We start from the raw sequence: 20,760 nt of genomic DNA on the forward strand, positions 1-20,760 counted from the left end.
CCGTGGATTCCCCAATCAAGGGGACTTTGACCCTGGCGCGTACACTGGAACATGATTTTGATAACCGATTTGGATTGATGCTACGAGCTGACGGCTGTGGTATTCTGTTACCTGAGTAGGAGGGAGTGACATCCCTCTCGAAATGGCTTTCAGGCTAATGCCACCGCTGCCTCCGTCCCGTTAAACCCCTGGCAGGCCTTAGGGAACGATCTGTGCCTCGTAACCATTAAGCTGGTAATGTAGGTTCTGTTGATACGATATCCAGATTAATGCCCGACCTGGCTCTGAACGCAAGTACTCATAAGGTCTTGCGTCAACCCTCGCGAGGACCTCACTGCTTGCAAAGGGACCCTAGGGGTCATCGCTCTGCGAAAGGGCGACTACATTATCGGACACAGACAACGGCTCTAAGAGGACATGCTACAAAAAGGCATTTATAGCCAACGACGTCTTCGCGACATGGCGAATGGATGCCGCCAGTTGACTAAGTATCCACCCACAGGGGTGCTCTACATGCTACAAAAAGGCATTTATAGCCAACGACGTCTTCGCGACATGGCGAATGGATGCCGCCAGTTGACTAAGTATCCACCCACAGGGGTGCTCTACAGATAGATGCAGTCTGGGGAGTGATGCCCCCGTGGATTCCCCAATCAAGGGGACTTTGACCCTGGCGCGTACACTGGAACATGATTTTGATAACCGATTTGGATTGATGCTACGAGCTGACGGCTGTGGTATTCTGTTACCTGAGTAGGAGGGAGTGACATCCCTCTCGAAATGGCTTTCAGGCTAATGCCACCGCTGCCTCCGTCCCGTTAAACCCCTGGCAGGCCTTAGGGAACGATCTGTGCCTCGTAACCATTAAGCTGGTAATGTAGGTTCTGTTGATACGATATCCAGATTAATGCCCGACCTGGCTCTGAACGCAAGTACTCATAAGGTCTTGCGTCAACCCTCGCGAGGACCTCACTGCTTGCAAAGGGACCCTAGGGGTCATCGCTCTGCGAAAGGGCGACTACATTATCGGACACAGACAACGGCTCTAACCCGATTAAAATGGAAACACCCATTAACATAGCAGCAGAGGAGATGGAATCGATCTTTGGAAGAAGATCGAAAGTACATCGATCACCGGTAAATTCTCCACTAGCCTCCGGGCCCAGTGTCGAGAAAGAGAAGGAGGTAAGAAGTATAGCGTTAGACTGTACCCCAGCGGAGAACAACGCGGAGACATGCGAGAACAGCACCAGTTCTCCTAGACAAGAGTTCATCTTGAAGATGCGACTTTCGGAGGAGGAGGCGCTTGAAAAGTGCAAGAAAGTCCTTCGCCAGATGCGACTAGCTATAGGAAGGCAGAAGAACATTAGCAGGGATGTCCAAAATGGTGTGTCTGAGATAGAGGAAATCTTGGACATTATTGGGAGCTACCGCAAAAACTGGAAGGCCGCGGAGAAGCAGAAACAGCAAAGCAGGCCAATAATAGCGGAGACTCCCACGACATCAACCAACATGTCGACGCCTTCTACGGCGCAAAACAAGAGGAGCGCGCCGAGTCCAGTCGAAGAAAATCCTGGCAAAAAGAAGAAGGATAAAGCTGTGGAGGTGAAACCACCGGCGAAAACAGCCGGAAAGAGGAAGCCCGACAAAGAGGCTGAGAAGAAGAAGCACGAAGAAGAGGCAAGAACGTCAAGGAGGAACCCGCGGCGAAAACCGCGCGCTCGGAGACCACGGAAACCCAGGCAGCGACCAGAGGCCGTGTTGATCAAGCCGAAGGAGGGGCATAGTTACGCGGACGTGCTCAGGGACCTCAGGCGAAACGCGAAACCGGAGGAAGCCGAGGTCGCCATCCGCTCCGTCCAGAAAACGAGAACGGGTGCAGTTCTTCTCGTGATGGGCAGAGGAGGAAACAAGGAGGTGTTCTGCGAGTCCCTCAAAGGCGTCCTTAAGGAGGCTGCAGTCGTGCAGGACATGAAACCGAAGGCGACAATTGAGATCCGTGACTTGGACTCCCTCTCGACCGCCGACGAGATCACTGAAGCAGTGATCAAGGCAACGGGAACGACAGCTGGAGAAGTGACTGTGCAGCTGACAGCACTTAATTCGAAGGAGCAGAGGAGGGCCTTCGTTTCTCTGCCAACTAGCTGCGTCAATATTTTGTTGAAGACCAGCAGGCTCCTGATAGGAATGACGAATTGTCGGCTAAACTATCGGGATGAAAGAAAGCGCTGCTTCAGATGTTTTGGAGCCGGCCACCTACAGTGGGAGTGCAAGGGACCCGACAGGAAAGGAATGGGACTATGCATTAGATGCGGCGAGAGTGGGCACAAGATGAAGGAGTGCCATAACCCTCGGAAATGCTGTATTTGCTCGCAGAGGGGAAAAGGCCCGACGGATCATCTTCCTGGGTCAGAGAGATGTAAAGGAGGCAAACAGCAGGCATGCTGAGAATACTGCAGGCCAACATGCACAGGTGTAAAGTCGCACATGATCTCCTATCACAGATAGTCGCAGAACAACGTGCTGACATCGTGATTATAAGCGAGCAATATGGAAGGAGAGATCAAGGGTCCTGGCTGGAGGATCCCACAAAAACAGCTGCTATCTGGATCCCATACCGCAATGGCATCTCACCAGTAAAGAGCGGAAGTGGAGACGGTTACGTCTGGGTGCAGTTAAACCACTTTACGCTGTTTAGCTGCTACCTCACTCCTAGTGACAGCATCGACGCCTACGAGGCAAAACTCGATGAGATCGAGGACACAATGCGTGGATTAGACGACCATCACGTAGTAGCTGGCGATTTCAACTCTCGAGCGGTGGAATGGGGCATGCCAACAACCAACCCAAGAGGGAGACGAGTTCTAGACATGGCCGCAAGAACCGGTTTACTCGTTGTAAACACTGGAGACGTGCCAACCTTTAGGCGACCCGGCTGCGAAGGCACTATACCGGACATCACCCTTGCGTCCGAGGAAATCATCGGAAAAATAACAGAGTGGAGCGTACTGGAAACTTACACGGCAAGCGATCACCAGTACATTATGTTCTCCTTCAATACTGGAGGGAACACAGTTAACGAGGAAAGGAGCACCAGTACACGAAAGTGGAACGTGAGCAAGCTCGACTCCTCAAAACTCCTGGCGGAAATCGACCGGCAAGCCGTGTGGTCAGAGCTGGATGAACTAGACGTTCCGTCGACAGTGGAACGGGTGATGGAAATCATAGAGTACGGATGTAAGAAATCCATGCCAAAACTCAAAAGGCCGAGGGGAAATAAAACCGCAGTGCACTGGTGGAATGATGCCATAGCTGAGCAACGAAGCAACTGCATCAAACTAAGACGCAGATACACGAGAGCTCGTCGCAGGGGCACGGCTGAGACAGAACACGCTCTTTACAAGGAGGCAAAAAAGATACTCGCTGCCGAAATAGAAAGGAACAAGAAAGAAAAGTGGGAGGAACTAAGAGAAGATATTAACCGAAATCCTTGGGGCCTCGGATACAAAATTGTGATGGAGAAGCTCGGCACACGGAGCCCAACAGCGGTGATGGACGGGAGAACAATGGAGAATATAGTCCATACACTCTTTCCCCGACACGACCGTATAGAAGACGAAGTTAATGAAGAGCCAACGGAAAACATAAACCCGTTCACGATAGAGGAGCTAAAGAATGCAGCCCGCAGCCTCCAGAGCAGAAAAGCCCCCGGCCCCGACGGAATACCGTCCGAGGTAATCAGGCTGATAGCCGAGAATAGACCCGAATTTCTTCTTGAAATGTTTAATCGGTGTCTAATGGCAGGTGTTTTTCCGGAAGTATGGAAGCGACAAAAGCTGGTGCTCATAAGCAAAGGCAAAGGTGATCCAATATCCCCATCCACATACAGACCACTATGTATGCTGGATACGGCCGGCAAGCTTTTGGAGAGACTACTGAAGCCACGGCTCCAGGACGCCATCATCGAGGGAGGTGGACTCTCAATGAGACAACATGGCTTCCGGGCAGGAATGTCCACGATCGGAGCCCTCAGAGATGTGGTGGAGATAGTAGAGGTGGCTAGGCAAAGGAACCACTACTCCAGGCCAATTGTCCTCTTGGCCACACTGGATGTGAAGAACGCTTTCAACAGCCTTAGATGGTCTGACGTCCTCAAATCGCTCAGAGAGGACTTTAATATCCCGGCGTACCTGATGAGAATAATGAGAAGTTACTTGAGTGACAGGGTACTTATCTATAATTCTCAAGATGGAACGAGTGAATATGAGGTCACATCAGGAGCGGCGCAGGGCTCCATACTCGGACCGGACCTCTGGAATGCCAGTTATGATGGAATACTGCGAATGGAAATGCCAGACGGAACCTTTCTAGTAGGATATGCTGATGACATTGCTGCAGTCATCACGGCAAGAGACACGGAAGGCGCTGAGCGCAAATTACGGCAGGTGATGCTAAGGGCAAGGGACTGGCTAGATTCCCATGGCCTACAACTTGCGATGCAGAAAACGGAACTACTTCTCCTAACGAGAAAAAATATCCCAGTGGAAGTGGATATGCGTATAGACGATATACTGGTGAAGACCAAGAGATCGATCAAATATCTAGGAATCCGACTAGATACAAAGCTGACCTACGCAGAGCAAATACGGCACGCGACAACAAAAGCCTCAAAGATAACGGCGCAACTTAGTCGACTGATGGCAAACATAGGTGGGCCTCTCCCAAGCAGGCGCAGACTCTTAATGGAGACATGCAATAGCATCCTCCTCTATGGAAGCGAAATATGGGGCCAGACACTGCAGACGGCATACCGAGCGAAATCCCTGCTCTCGGTACAGAGGACGGCGGCACTTAGAGTCATATCATCCTACCGGACAGTGTCGGAGCCCGCAGCCCTTGTAATAGCCGGAATGGTTCCGATAGACCTGCAGGCCATGCAGCGCGCCAGGCTCTACACCGAGAGGTCCAACACTCAAAGAATACAGGACGGGGCCCAAATGGATCATACACAGGCCATACGAGAGGAGACTACCGAGAGATGGCAACAAAGGTGGACTAGCGAAAATCGGGCCAGATGGACGCGACGATTAATACCCGATGTACGGATATGGAAAGAAAGGAAGCACGGCGACGTCAACTATTACGTCACACAGATGTTAACAGGACATGGTTACTTCCGGAAATACCTGCATAAAATGGGCAAATGCTCCTCAAGCAAGTGTATTTATGAGGAGGTTGAAGTTGAAGACGATGTGGAGCACACTTTTTTCCACTGCGAGCGCTGGGTTGAAAGACGCAGCGAGTTGGAAGCAGCGATTGGCGACGTTACGCCTGAGACAATAGTCCAAAAAATGCTGGAGGACGAGAGAAAGTGGGAGGCGGTGAAGAGATATGCCGAACAAGTACTGCGCAGGAAGAAAGCTGACCTGGACGCAGCGGCGTAGAGTATAAATGCGGAGGTCTGGACGCAGACACAATGAAGACGAAATGGATAATCACCAGATATGGGGTCCACCTCGAAGTAATGCGAAAGCGGTTCCGAGGTGGAATTAACTCCCAGGGGTGTCACAGGGTGGGTTTTTAGCCGGTACCGTTGACTACGGAGCCCGGCATAAGGCGAGAGACGTACTCGTCACATGCGTAAAGCATTTTCCCATCCTGACCCGCAAAAAAAAAAAAAAAAAAAAAAAAAATTATTATTATTATTATTATTATTATTATTATTATTATTATTATTATTATTATTATTATTATTATTATTATTATTATTATTATTATTATTATTATTTATTGTTAGGTTAAGTTAGGCTAGGTTGAAAAGAGGGTGCAGACATTAATCCGCCCCATGCCACTATGGACATACACCTAAGCCAGTAATCGGCTTGTTGTGCGCTTTAAAAACTAACAAGTAAAAGCGTGCTAAGTTCGGCCGGGCCGAATCTTATATAACCTCCACCATGGATCGCATTTGTCGAGTTGTTTTCCCGGCATCTCTTCTTAGGCTAAAAAGGATATAAGAAAAGAGTTGCTCTGCTATTAAAACGATATCAAGATATGGTCCAGTTCGGACCACAATTAAATTATATGTTGGAGACCAGTGAAAATTTTTAGCCAATTCGTATAAGAATTGCGCCCATTGGGGCTCACGAAGTAAAATAGAGAGAACGATTTATATGGGATCTGTATCGGGCTATAGACCGATTCAGAACATAATAAACACGTTTGTTGATGGTCATGAGAGGATCCGTCGTACAAAATTTCAGGCATATCGGATAATAATTGTGACCTCTAGGGGTCAAGAAGTCAAGATCCCAGATCGGTTTATATGACAGCTATATCAGGTTATGAACCGATTTGAAACTTATTTAAAACAGTTGTTGAAAGTAAAAATAAAATACGTCATGCAAAATTTCAGCCAAATCGGATAGGAATTGCGGCCTCTAGAAGCTGAAGAAGTCAAATCCCCAGATCTGTTTATATGACAGCTATATCAGGTTATGAACCGATTTAAACCATACTTGGCACAGTTGTTGGATATCATGACGAAATACTTCGTGCAAAAACTCATTCAAATCGGATAAGAATTGTGCCCTCTAGAGGCTCAAGAAGTCAAGACCCAAGATCGGTTTATATGGCAGCTATATCAGGTTATGAACCGATTTAAACTATACTTGGCACAGTTGTTGGGTATCATAACAAAACACGTCGTGCAAAATTTCATTCTGATCGGATAAGAATTGGGCACACTAGAGGCTCAAGAAGTCAAGACCCCAGATCGGTTTATATGGCAGCTATATCAGGTTATGGACCGATTTAAACCATACTTGGCACAGTTGTTGGATATCGTTACAAAACACGTCGTGCAAAATTTCATTCCAATCGGATAAGAATTGCGCACTCTAGAGGCTCAATGAAGTCAAGACCCAAGATCGGTTTATATGGCAGCTATATCAGGTTATGAACCGATTTGAACCATACTTGGCACAGTTGTTGAATATAATACCGAAACACGTCGTGCTAAATTTCATCCCAATCGGATAAGAATTGCGCAGTCTAGAAGCTCAAGAAGTCAAGACCCAAGATCGGTTTATATGGCAGCTATATCAAAACATGGACCGATATGGCCCATTAACAATACCAACCGACCTACACTAATAAGAAGTATTTGTGCAAAATTTCAAGCGGCTAGCTTTACACCTTCGGAAGTTAACGGACGGACGGACGGACATGGCTAGATCGACATAAAATTGCACGACGATCAAGAATATATATACTTTATGGGGTCTCAGACGAATATTTCGAGTAGTTACAAACAGAATGACGAAATTAGTATACCCCCCATCTTATGGTGGAGGGTATAAAAAGTAGACTCGAAAAAGAAAATTTAAAGTTAGAAATTACGTGCTGCTTACAAAATCCTTAATTGTTTTCAATACCACTCCCCTAAGTTGGTTCATGTCTGGTATTGTGTCTCCACCATTGTGCCGGCATCTATTAGACGCGAAAGCCGGGCAATGACAAAGGAAATGCCCCAACGTCTCATCGTCTGTCCTACACATGTTATTAATTGCCGCACTCTTTTCACATAAGTGAGCTTATAGTCCTATGTGTCCCGTTATGATACCAATACATATACTGACCTCCTTCTTACTTCCTTTCAGTAAAAGCCTCGTCTTCTCACGATCTGGATCCCCCATAGGATTTTCGCCGTCGTACCGACCGTATCGCTGTTCCACAATGTTGAATGCGCATTCGTCGCCCACTCGCTTATCTCGGACTGCGTCGACCCGAAAGGCTTCGGGTTAACCAAGTTTATTGGTTAGGCAGTCCTCTGGCCTTCACCGCCAAATCGGCTGCCCTTTCATTTCCCCTTACTCCGTTATGGCCCGGCACCCAAACCATTCGGATTTTGCCATTCTCAGAGAAGGCATTAATCTCCTTCTTATACTGCAATACTGTTCGTGACCTTACCTCCTGGTTGTTATTGCCCTTATAGCAACTTTACTGTCGGTAAAGATGTTCAGACTCGACGTACTCGCGTTAGCACCACACCACTTCACGCATTCCGTGATCGCCCGGATCTTCGCCTGCTGGACCGTGTTATGGTCAGGCAGTCTAAAAAAGATCTCAGTCCCTTTCGCACCTAATCTGTATGTCAAAGGGTCGGATATCTAGATTAGTCTCCAGTGCCCTAGAGGGCACATCGCTCCGCATATGTCAAAACAACATGTTCTCTGAACCTGTTGTGTGGTCCTTATGTTGCACTTTTTCTCCATAGCAGTTTACCAAACTACTGAGGCCTAAGTAAGTATTGGTCTAATCAAGCTCCTGTAGAGGCGGTAGACTATCCTCGGATTCAGCCCCATTTCTAGCCTACGGCCCGTCTACATAGTGCCAATACTTGTTAGGCTTCTCAGCACGCTCCTGAAAGTGACACTTCCAATTGAGTTACTTGTCTAAGATCACACCTAAGCATTTGACAATTGTCAGATATCCAAATCGTTTTATTGAGGAAACGCGGTGCTCTAAATTGGCTCACTTTCATCTTCCTCATGAACAGGCATATTTCATTGAGACCTCTGGGTCTAGCCCAGTCAAATGCAATATTCAAGACCCCTTCTGCATAGTTGGTTTGGATCCGCATAACTTGCCTTGCCGGGTTTGGGTATAAACACCACCCTTGCCTCTTGCCAGACTGTCGGAGTTTATGCAAGTTCTAGGCACGCTGTGAAAATGCTGGCCAAATGAGGCGCCAGATAATCTGCCTCTTTCTGTAGTAACGCCGGAAATATTCCATCAGGTCTGGGTGACTTAAATGGTTTCAACCTCCTCAAGCATTCCTTCACCATAAATTCCGTAATTATAAACCTTCGATCAATGTCATTATTCCAAGATTCCGGTGTTTCCGTGAGTCCCGTCGTATCCTGTGGAAAATGTGTTTTTATCATAAGCCTCAACATGTCCTCCGTTGTTTCTGCACTCAGTTCCATGCCGTCCACTAATGTTTCAGTTTGAAAATGGGTCTTTTAGAGAAACTTTTTTATCTTGGCGGCGTCATTAACGCTATCGACCTGTTTGCAGAAAAGTTTCCAGGAGGCACGTTTTGCCGCTTTGGTAAACTTGTTGTATTCCTTGAGCTGTGTGTAATATACATACCAATAAACTTCCGCTTTTTTTGCGACGTGCTCTGTTAAAAAGACTGCGGACCTCTTTCCCAATATTGCGAATCTCCAGGGTTTTTCTTGGGCTGATTTCCTTTCCCGAAGAGGACAACAATCTTCGAAGGACCCCACCAGTGCCGTCGTAATCCTGATGACATTTTCCTTAATATTTTCTATGCTTGGACAATCTAAATTATCTTGCCCAAGTCTTCTTCTGAGTAGCCTTCCGAATATTATCCAGTTGGTTTTCAACTTATTTCGGAAGCTTATCGGGTTCGGCGCTGGCCGTGCTATTCCAAACCTAATGTAGCGATGGTCAGAGAAAGAGTGTTCAACGGAGACCCTCTAATCCCGAACCTCATCGATAAGATTTTCCGAACATATAATCACATCTAATACCTCCTCCCTAATTCAATTAACAATTGTAACGGTGTTACCAATGTTAAGAGTTATTAGGTCGTTAGTATTCAAGAACTCTGCCAGGGCTTGGCCACGCTTATACTACCCCACTAAATGTGCTGAGAGTTCGCATCGCACCCTATTAGAACCTCATTTCCTGTCTATTTTACTTTCTCACCAGCCGTTGCAAGTCCGACGTAGGTGATGGTGTCGGAGAGACGAAAGACAGAAAAAGTTATGCCTGGTATGCTCCAACGTCTCCCTGTCTCGCCACTGTTGCAACCGACATTGACAACTCTGGGGAAAAAATATAATTCAAATTTTTATGACAAATAATGCAGGTCTTTGGCCAAGTACCAGTGTTAACATAGCATTTTTTATTGTTAGTCACATCCTTTTGACTAAAAAGCGCAGATTTTTATACCCTCCACCATAAGATGGGGGGTATACTAATTTCGTCATTCTGTTTGTAACTACTCGAAATATTCGTCTGAGACCTCATAAAGTATATATATTCTTGATCGTCGTGACATTTTATGTCGATCTAGCCATGTCCGTCCGTCTGTCCGTCCGTCCGTCTGTATGTCGAAAGCACGCTAACTTCCGAAGGAGTAAAGCTAGCCGCTTGAAATTTTGCACAAATACTTCTTATTAGTGTAGGTCGGTTGGTATTGTTAATGGGCCATATCGGTCCATGTTTTGATATAGCTGCCATATAAACCGATCTTGGGTCTTGACTTCTTGAGCCTCTAGAGTGCGCAATTCTTATCCGATTGGATTGAAATTTTGCACGACGTGTTTTGTAATGATATCCAACAACTGTGCCAAGTATGGTTCAAATCGGTCCATAACCTGATATAGCTGCCATATAAACCGATCTGGGGTCTTGACTTCTTGAGCCTCTAGAGTGCGCAATTCTTATCTGATTGGAATGAAATTTTGCACGACGTGTTTTCTTATGATATCCAACAACTGTGCCAAGTATGGTTCAAATCGGTTCATAACCTGATATAGCTGCCATATAAACCGATCTGGGGTCTTGACTTCTTGAGCCTCTAGAGTGCGCAATTCTTATGATATCCAACAACTGTGCCAAGTATGGTTCAAATCGGTCCATAACCTGATATAGCTGCCGTATAAACCGGTCTGGGGTCTTGACTTCTTGAGCCTCTAGAGTGCGCAATTCTTATCCGATTGGAATGAAATTTTGCGCGACGTGTTTTCTTATGATATCCAACAACTGTGCCAAGTATGGTTCAAATCGGTTCATAACCTGATATAGCTGCCATATAAACCGATCTTGGGTCTTGACTTCTTGAGCCTCTGGCGTGCGCAATTCTTATCCGATCAGAATGAAATTTTGCACGACGTGTTTTGTTATGATATCCAACAACTGTGCCAAGTATGGTTCAAATCGGTTCATAACCTGATATAGCTGCCATATAAACCGATCTTGGGTCTTGACTTCTTGAGCCTCTAGAGTGCGAAATTCTTATCCGATTGAAATGAAATTTTGCACGACGTGTTTTGTTATTATATTCAATAACTGTGCCAAGTATGGTTCAAATCGGTTCATAACCTGATATAGCTGCCATATAAACCGATCTTGGGTCTTGACTTCTTGAGCCTCTAGAGGGCGCAATTCATCTCCGATTGGAATGGAATTTCGCACGACGTGTTTTGTTATGATACCCAACAACTGTGCCAAGTATGGTTTAAATCGGTTCATAACCTGATATAGCTGCCATATAAACCGATCTTGGGTCTTGACTTCTTGAGCCTCTAGAGGGCTCAATTCATCTCCGATTGGAATGAGTTTTTGCACGAAGTATTTCGTCATGATATCCAACAATTGTGCCAAGTATGGTTCAAATCGGTTCATAACCTGATATAGCTGTCATATAAACAGATCTGGGGATTTGACTTCTTCAGCTTCTAGAGGCCGCAATTCCTATCCGATTTGGCTCAAATTTTGCATGACGTATTTCATTTTTACTTTCAACAACTGTTTTAAATAAGTTTCAAATCGGTTCATAACCTGATATAGCTGTCATATAAACCGATCTTGGATCTTGACTTCTTGACCCCTAGAGGTCGCAATTATTATCCGATATGCCTGAAATTTTGTACGACGGATCCTCTCATGACCATCAACTAACGTGTTTATTATGTTCTGAATCGGTCTATAGCCCGATACAGATCCCATATAAATCGTTCTCTCTATTTTACTTCGTGAGCCCCAATGGGCGCAATTCTTATACGAATTGGCTAAAAATTTTCACAGGTCTCCAACATATAATTTAATTGTGGTCCGAACTGGACCATATCTTGATATCGTTTTAATAGCAGAGCAACTCTTTTCTTATATCCTTTTTAGCCTAAGAAGAGATGCCGGGAAAACAACTCGACAAATGCGATCCATGGTGGAGGGTATATAAGATTCGGCCCGGCCGAACTTAGCACGCTTTTACTTGTTTAAAATATTTTGATGCTGATTCTCTAAGGTTCAAAACTTTGGAGCCAATAGTACGTTCGCGGTTCTACAACATTGAATTTGTTATCAGCTTTGAAATACATTTCGTTTAGTTTTTTTTTACCGAACTATATATTACCCCTAACCGACAAAAAGATGTAAGTGGCAAATTTTGAGATTTTCAGTTTCTTATCGATTTCTACTCGATACTTTAAGACTGTTTTCACCTTCTGTTAAAAATTTATGTCGATAATACACACCGCTAAGATTCTGATGTAAGTGCAACTTTGATTACATTCGCCAGAAACAAGAACCTCATAAAATTAAGCAATAACTGCAAAAATATGTAAGTAATGATAATAAAACGTTTTCTATTTGGAAGTAGAAAACGTGGGTTTAAGTATTTGATGTAGCATGAGACTCAAGTTGAAGGCTGTTGGAAGTAAAGTACGAAGGTCATATCCAAATTTGGGGACACCCAAACAAACTCCCTAAGACGGGTTTGTGGGTCGATTGTAAAATGTAGATTAAATTTAAACAGCTTTGGGGGATAGAGGAAATGTATTTGAAAGTAGATAACCAATTCGCAAGGCCCTGAAAATCTCGATCCAGCTTAAAAAAATTAATTAACCTTTATATAAACTACACTACTATGTGGTACAGGTTATTATAACTTAGTGCATTTGTTTGTAACACCCAGAAGTAAGAGAGATAGACCCATTGATAAGTATACCGATCGACTAAGAATCACTTTCTGATTCGATTAAGCCATGTCCGTCTGTCCATATTAATTTGTGCACAAACTACAGGTCGCAATTTTCATCCGATCTTCTTCAAATTTGGTACAGACATGTTTTTCGGCGTAGTGACGAAGTCTATTGAAATTGGAAAAAAAAGGTTCAGATTTGGATATAACTCCCATATATATGTTTATCCGATTTACAGTAATAATGCAATAAAGTGGTCATTTGTAAAATGAATCCCTTGAAATTTGGTACGAAGGATTTTGTTATGACTTTCGACATTACTGCTGAATTTCATAGAAATGGTTCAGATTAAGATACAGCTGCAATATATATATATATATATATATATATATATATATATGCATATATATATCGCCCAATTTTCACTTCTATGTCGCATTTATTAACCAATCTTCCCAACATTTTGTACAGCTTTAGATTTATCTCCCATATATATGTTCGTCCGATTTTGGGAAATATTCCAATAAAGTGCTCATTTGTTAACCATAGTTATTACAGTCTCAACATATTTACTCCAAATTTGATACGGGTTGTTTAATAACCCATCTGAAAACATCCGCCGAGGTCCATTAAAATTGGTTCAGAATCGGATATTGCTCCCACATTGTACTCATAGGGTAAGTGCAGGGTATTGTATAGTCGGCACCGCCCGACTTTTCCCTTTCGTTACTGGTTGTTAATTCATTTTGTAGCGTAGCGTAGCATATCGGGCCAACTATTACTTGGTATTGATGTATTCGAAAACAAGCAAAAGCGTGCTTAGTTCGGCCGTGCCGAATCTTATATACCCTCCACCATGGATCGCATCTGTCTAGTTCTTTTCCCGGTATCTCTTTTTGGACAAACATATGATAAAAGAAACAAGTAAAAGCGTGCTAAGTTCGGCCGGGCCGAATCTTATATACCCTCCACCATGGATCGCATTTGTCGAGTTGTTTTCCCGGCATCTCTTCTTAGGCAAAAAAGGATATAAGAAAAGAGTTGCTCTGCTATTAAAACGATATCAAGATATGGTCCGGTTCGGACCACAATTAAATTATATGTTGGAGACCGGTGTAAAATTTCAGCCAATTCGTATAAGAATTGCGCCTACTGGGGCTCACGAAGCAAAATAGAGAGAACGATTTATATGGGATCTGCATCGGGCTATAGACCGATTCAGACCATATTATACACGTTTGTTGATGGTCATGAGAGGATCCGTCGTACAAAATTTCAGGCATATCGGATAATAATTGCGACCTCTAGGGGTCAAGAAGTCAAGATCCCAGATCGGTTTATATGGCAGCTATATCAGGTTATTGACCGATTTGAACCATACTTGACACAGTTGTTGAAAGTAAAAATAAAATACGTCATGCAAAATTTCAGCCAAATCGGATAGGAATTGCGCCATCTAGAAGCTCAAGAAGTCAAATCCCCAGATCTGTTTATATGACAGCTATATCAGGTTATAGACTGATTTCAACCATACTTGGCAAAGTTGTTGGATATCATAACGAAATACTTCGAGCAAAAATTCATTCAAATCGGATAAAAATTGTGCCCTCTAGAGGCTCAAGAAGTCAAGACCCAAGATCGGTTTATATGGCAGCTATATCAGGTTATTGACCGATTTGAACCATACTTGACACAGTTGTTGGATATCATAACAAAACACGTCGTGCAAAATTTCATTCTGATCGGATAAGAATTGCGCACGCTAGAGGCTCAAGAAGTCAAGACCCAAGATCGGTTTATATGGCAGCTATATCAGGTTATTGACCGATTTGAACCATACTTGACACAGTTGTTGGATATAATACAAAACACGTCGTGCAAAATTTCATTCTGATCGGATAAGAATTGCGCACGCTAGAGGCTCAAGAGTCAAGACCCCAGATCGGTTTATATGGCAGCTATATCAGGTAATGGACCGATTTGAACTATACTTGGCACAGTTGTTGGATATCATAGCAAAACACGTCGTGCAAAATTTCATTCCAATCGGATAAGAATTGCGCACTCTAGAGGCTCAAGAAGTCAAGACCCAAGATCGGTTTATATATGGCAGCTATATCAGGTTATTGACCGATTTGGCCCATTTACAATACTAACCGACCTACACGAATAAGAAGTATTTGTGTAAAATTTCAAGCGGCTAGCTTTACTTCTTCGGAAGTTAGCGTGCTTTCGACAGACAGACGGACGGACGGACAGACGGACATGGCTAGATCGACATAAAATGTCGCGACGATCAAGAATATATATACTTTATGGGGTCTCAGACGAATATTTCGAGTAGTTACAAACAGAATGACGAAATTAGTATACCCCCCATCTTATGGTGGAGGGTATAAAAATATAGACCAAATAAGCTTGCTCACCTCGACATATAGACATGTACAACAACAAACAATACAAAGTCTTTTTCGCATATATGTTACAAAACAATGTATGTGCCTTAGAAATTCTTGCGTGTTGCTCTAATCATTTTCATCATTGTACATACCACCATTTTTGTAGCGATACCTTAAAAATTTTCATTTTCCGAGTTTGCTATCTGCACTCGTCCAAGCTGCTCAATATACTGACTGCTCTTTGCTTAGTCAAAACAAAAAAGGGAAAAATATTGTGTGTAAAAATGTGTCTATAACACTGATGAGCGCACTATTGCAATTTGTGCAAGCCTATAGTCCTGCTTGGGATTATTTTTTTGCTTACGTACAAAGTAATATGCAATAGTGTGAGTATTTTTGCCAACCACTTGTCTATACGCTCTAATACTCACCCTTTCTCTCTTGTAGGAGGGACACAAGAGAATAATTATTGGTCCGATATACGATTAATCATTTGCAGCTATCGATGCACTTTTGTAATTAAAGATTTTTATGGTTTTACAACAAAAGGAAGGTCCTTTTATCGTAGAAGAAGCTGCTAAATGGGATACAATAAACAAAGTTAGTTATGTTCATTAATACTACGCTTATGGCAAACGGTCCATAAGTTGAAGAGAAACGTTACACGGTTACAATAAAATAAAAACTTCGAAATAAAACTATTTTGTTTGTCGTAAAATTTCCAAACGCTTTATTTTTTTGCGTGTAGGAATAAGGAATTTCATCTGGCTTTCATTATATTATCGTTGGTAAAAATTATCTTTTTATGTATTTTTATACCCTCCACCATAGGATGGTAATTATTTCGTCATTCTGTTTTTAACTACTCGAAATATTCATCTCAGAACCCATAGGGTATATATATATTCTTGATCGTCATGACATTTTATGTCGATCAAGTCAAGTCCGTCCGTCCATCTGTCTATCGAACGAACGCTTACTTTCGAAGGAGTACAGCTAGCCACTTGAAATTTTGCGCAAATACTTCTTATAGCTGTAGGTCGGTTGGAGTTGAAAATGGACCATATCGGCCCATGTTTTGATAAAGCTGCCATATAAACCGATCTTTGATCTTGACTTCTTGAGCCACTACAGGGCGCAATTTTTATCCGATTTGGCTGAAATTTTGCATGAGATGATTTTTTATGATTTTCAATAAAATTTGTTAGGTATGGTTGAATTCGGTTCATAACCTGATATAGCTGCCATATAAACCGATCTGGGATCTTGAGCCTCTATAGAGCGCAATTATTATCTGATATAGGTGAAATTTTGTACAACGGGTTCTCCCATGACCTTCAACATTTGTGTCAAATATGGTCTGAGTCGGTCTATAACCTAATACAGCTCCCCTATAAAACGATCTCCTATTTTACCTTTTGGGCCACTAAAGGGATAAATCCTCATTCGATTTGGCTGAAATTTTACGCAATGACTTCTACTGTGGTCTCCAACATTTATTCCATTATGGTTCTCCAATATTTATTCCATTGGTTTTCATAAGTAGCCATAAGTAATCTTTGTCAGCGAGAGGTGGCCTTGTTTCTAAACTGCTTTCTTATTTTAAAGTTGCATCTGTTTGCCAGTATTATTCTTCGCTTTATTTCAAAACGTGTGTCATTCGTTTCGGTTACGGCGGTAGATACGGCCGAGGTAGATAAATTTGCGGACTATCTCAAAGTTGTGATTCCCAACTTTCTCCATTTTCTTTATCTGCTCGGTTGTACAAGAAGTTTTGGGAGTTGTGACCGACCTATGATGTCGATGTCATCGGAATAGGCGAGTAGCATGAGTTCTCTTGTAAGTAGTGTGCCATATCTTTTCACATCGGCATCTAGTATAATCTTCTCCAGCAGGTTATTAAAGATATCACACTATAAGCTGTCTCCTTGTCTGAAACCTCGTTTGGTATTAAATGGTTCAGAGAGATTATTTCCTATTCTTACTGAGGAACGCGTATCAGCAAGTGTCATCCTGCAGAGTCTTATTAATTTTGCAGGGATGTCAAACTCAAACATGGCTTGAAATGCTTTGAACGTATAGGGGTATCGAAAGCGGCTTTGTAGTCAACAAAAAGATAGTAGGTGTTGATTTGTCCTTCTCGGGTCTTTTCCAGGATTTGTCGCAGTGTGAATATCTGGTCTAGGGTGGCTTTACTAGGCCTAAAGCTCCAATTATCTTATTGACTTTAGATTTTAATCTTTCACACAGTACGCTCGAGAGTATCTTGAATGCGATGGGGAGGAGTCATATTCCTCCGTAGTTGGTACATTCCATCTTGTCTCCTTTTTTGTGTACGTCGGCATAGTATGCCGAGGTTCGAATCGTTTTTTAATCGGGTCACTGCTACTTGGACCTCACTCTGACTAGGAGTAAACATTCTATACCATCATCATTGATTGGTTCTGCGAGGATACCGCCGCCAACGTCGGACACTAGCAGTTGGGTAAAATGTTCTTTCCATATCCTCAGCATGCTACATGCGTAAGTTACCAGATTTCCTTCTTTGTCTCTGCAGTAGGATGTGCCTGCAGCAAAGCCATCGGTTTGATGTTTAATCCTTTTCTAGAATTTCCCGACTTCATTCTGACCCCTTTATATTTCAGGGTGGATATTTCTTTACTGAATTTTCCATAAAAATTCCATGAAGGAACTGGGGATTTCTTTATCGCGAAAAATTTTATCAAACAATCTATGCTTTTTGGGCAACCCAATACAAGCATATTTTTACCTAAATTGAAGTTTGGAAAATTGTCACATTCCGAGTTTACCGTGATCCCACCAATACTACCCGCTTATAAATAAAACCAAAAAATCTGTTTTTGCTCGTACCTCTCTACCCTCACGCTTACACTCTCAGCCAAATGAAAGTGACATAAGATATGAGCAAACGATGTAAAGGAAACTTTTTAATTCACAGTGTATTTTTATGCGACCTTCTTTAATATATTCAAATATTTATTTTCAAGGACCTTGAGCTTGAACTAAAATAAATATTGGAAACATTTTTAGCTTAAAAGAATTTTTGAATTTTCACATAATGAGCCATCTGTTACTACAGACAGGACCAGACGGGACGATTTTACGTCACTTTGAAGTTTTTGGACAAAATTTGGTCTTTTGGCGCTTGACGATTTTTGCTTTCAATTCTTTTCCGTTTCGACTATTTTTTTACTTTAAAGGTCACATAACTATTAAGGTCATTAAGACGATTTTGAGAAACGAGGTTACGTGTTTTGCTAAAAATAGCAGTACAGTCGTATATTACTATATTGGTTTTTGTGACAGTTTCTCTTTTTATTTTTATAGATGTTTTTGTCAATTCTAAGAAAAAAAGAAAAAAGAACTTAATTTCTTTGAAAAAAATTGAAATTTCAGTAAAATTTAAATTTTAGAGTCCCATTCGAATCCAGACAGAGCTCCCAGACTTAACGATTTTATATCATTTTGATGATTTTTTGATCACAATTTGGTCTTTTGACACTTGACAATTCTGTTTTTAATCCCTTTACGTTTTGAGGATTTTATATACCCACCACCGAAGGATGGGGGTATATTCATTTTATCATTCCGTTTGCAACACATCGAAATATCCATTTCCGACCTTATAAAGTATATACAATATATTCTTGATCAGCGTAAAAATCTAAGACGATCTAGCCATGTCCGTCCGTCTGTCTGTTGAAATCACGTTACAGTCTTTAAGAACAGAGATATTGAGCTGAAATTTTGCACAGATTATTTTTTTATCCATAAGCAGGTTAAGTTCGTAGATGGGCTATATCGGACTTTATCTTCATATAGCCCCCATATAGACCGATCCGGCGATTTAGGGTCCTAAGCCCATAAAAACCACATTTGGGACATTGAGTTATGCCCTTCGACATCCTTCCTCAGTTTGGCCAAGATCGGTCCAGATTTGGATATAGCTGCCATATAGACCGATCCGCCGATTAGGGTCTTAGGCCCATAAAAGCTACACTTATTATCCGGATTTGTTGAAATTTGGGACAGTGAGTTGTGTTAGGCCACTCGACATCCTTCTTCAATTTGGCCCAGATCGGTTCAGATTTGAATACATATAGACCGATCTCTCGATTTAACATTTTTAGCCCATAAAAGGCGCATTTATTGTCCGATGTCGCCGAAATTTGGGGCAATAAGTTGTGTTAAGCCCTTCGACTTCCTTCTTCAATTAGACCCAGATCGGTCCAGATTTGAATATAGCTGCCATATAGACCGAACTCTCGATTTAAGGTTTTGGGCCAATGGAAGGCGCATTTATTGTCCTATGTCGCCGAAATTGGGAACAGTGAGTTGTGTTGGGCCCTTCTACATTCTTCTTCAATTTGGCTCAGATAGGTCCGGAATTGGATATAGCTGCAATATAGACTGCTATCTCGATTTAAAGCCTTGACCCCATAAAAGGCGCATTTATAATCCGATTTCACCGAAATTTGACACAGTGACTTATGTTAGGCTTTTCGACATCCGTGTCGTATATGGTTCAGATCGGTTTATTTTTAGATATAGCTACTAAAAAGACCAATACAATGATTTGTACTTCTTAGTATTTGGTCCAAATCGAATCATATTTCGTTATAACTGCTATGGTGCATAAGATATGCATTTTTCACCGGATTTTGACGAAAGGTGGTTTACATATATACCCGATGTGGTGGGTATCCAAAGTTCGGCCCGGTGGAATTTAACGCCTTTTTACTTGTTTTACTTTAAAGGTGGCATGATTATTCAGGTCATCAGGTCGATATTGGAAAACGAGGTACGTTTTTTGCTGAATATAGTAGTATAGCCGTGCTTTTACTATCTCGGGGTTATGCACCAAAAAAGGCCCGTCTTCTTTACGATGTTATTATGGCGGTACTATATTAGCTCTATAAAAATAGAATAAGTTTCGTAAAAATAATGAAATTTCAATAAAATTAAATTTTTAGAGTTACTTTTGCCTTGCATTTTGAAAGTTTCCTTTTACTCAACATTTCATTAAAATATTGTCCTTAGAAAAGTTTTTATAAAATTTTATTTAATATTTCATTGAATATTTCATTGAAATACTTCATTTAAATTTTTAGAGAAGATGAAGTTGCTAAATGTTTTACCGTAAACGAAGTAACTTTTACATCATAAAGTGGCAAATTCACGACTAACGTTGCCCAGTTACTAAAAATTAAATATTTTTGTAGCCGTTGAGTGGAACGGACGTGTTTTTATTTCGCTCCTCAAAGAAAAAATATCCGCATCTCGGAATAAGTACTAGCTATTACGGAAAATTGGAATGCCTTTTTGGAGTAGGCTAGGAATGGACTCCAAAGACCCAACAGCTGCGGTGGTGGCGTCAGACCGTAGCATGTTGTTCTGTAGTCGAGAGCAATGCTTCAAGCCCAGACTAATTAATGAGGAAGAGACGGATAAACCAGAGGGATGCACAGTTCGTCCCCAGCCTATAAGTAAAGGTGGAGTTTTCGACTCGGATTCAGACAGTGACAGTCTCAATTAAACAGGCAACCGAATCGAGAGATGAGGGTAGCGGGATGACTGCAGAAATGAGCGATGGCTTCGTC

This window comes from Stomoxys calcitrans, chromosome 2 (assembly GCF_963082655.1).
Source record: "Stomoxys calcitrans chromosome 2, idStoCalc2.1, whole genome shotgun sequence".
Lineage (NCBI taxonomy): Eukaryota > Metazoa > Arthropoda > Insecta > Diptera > Muscidae > Stomoxys > Stomoxys calcitrans.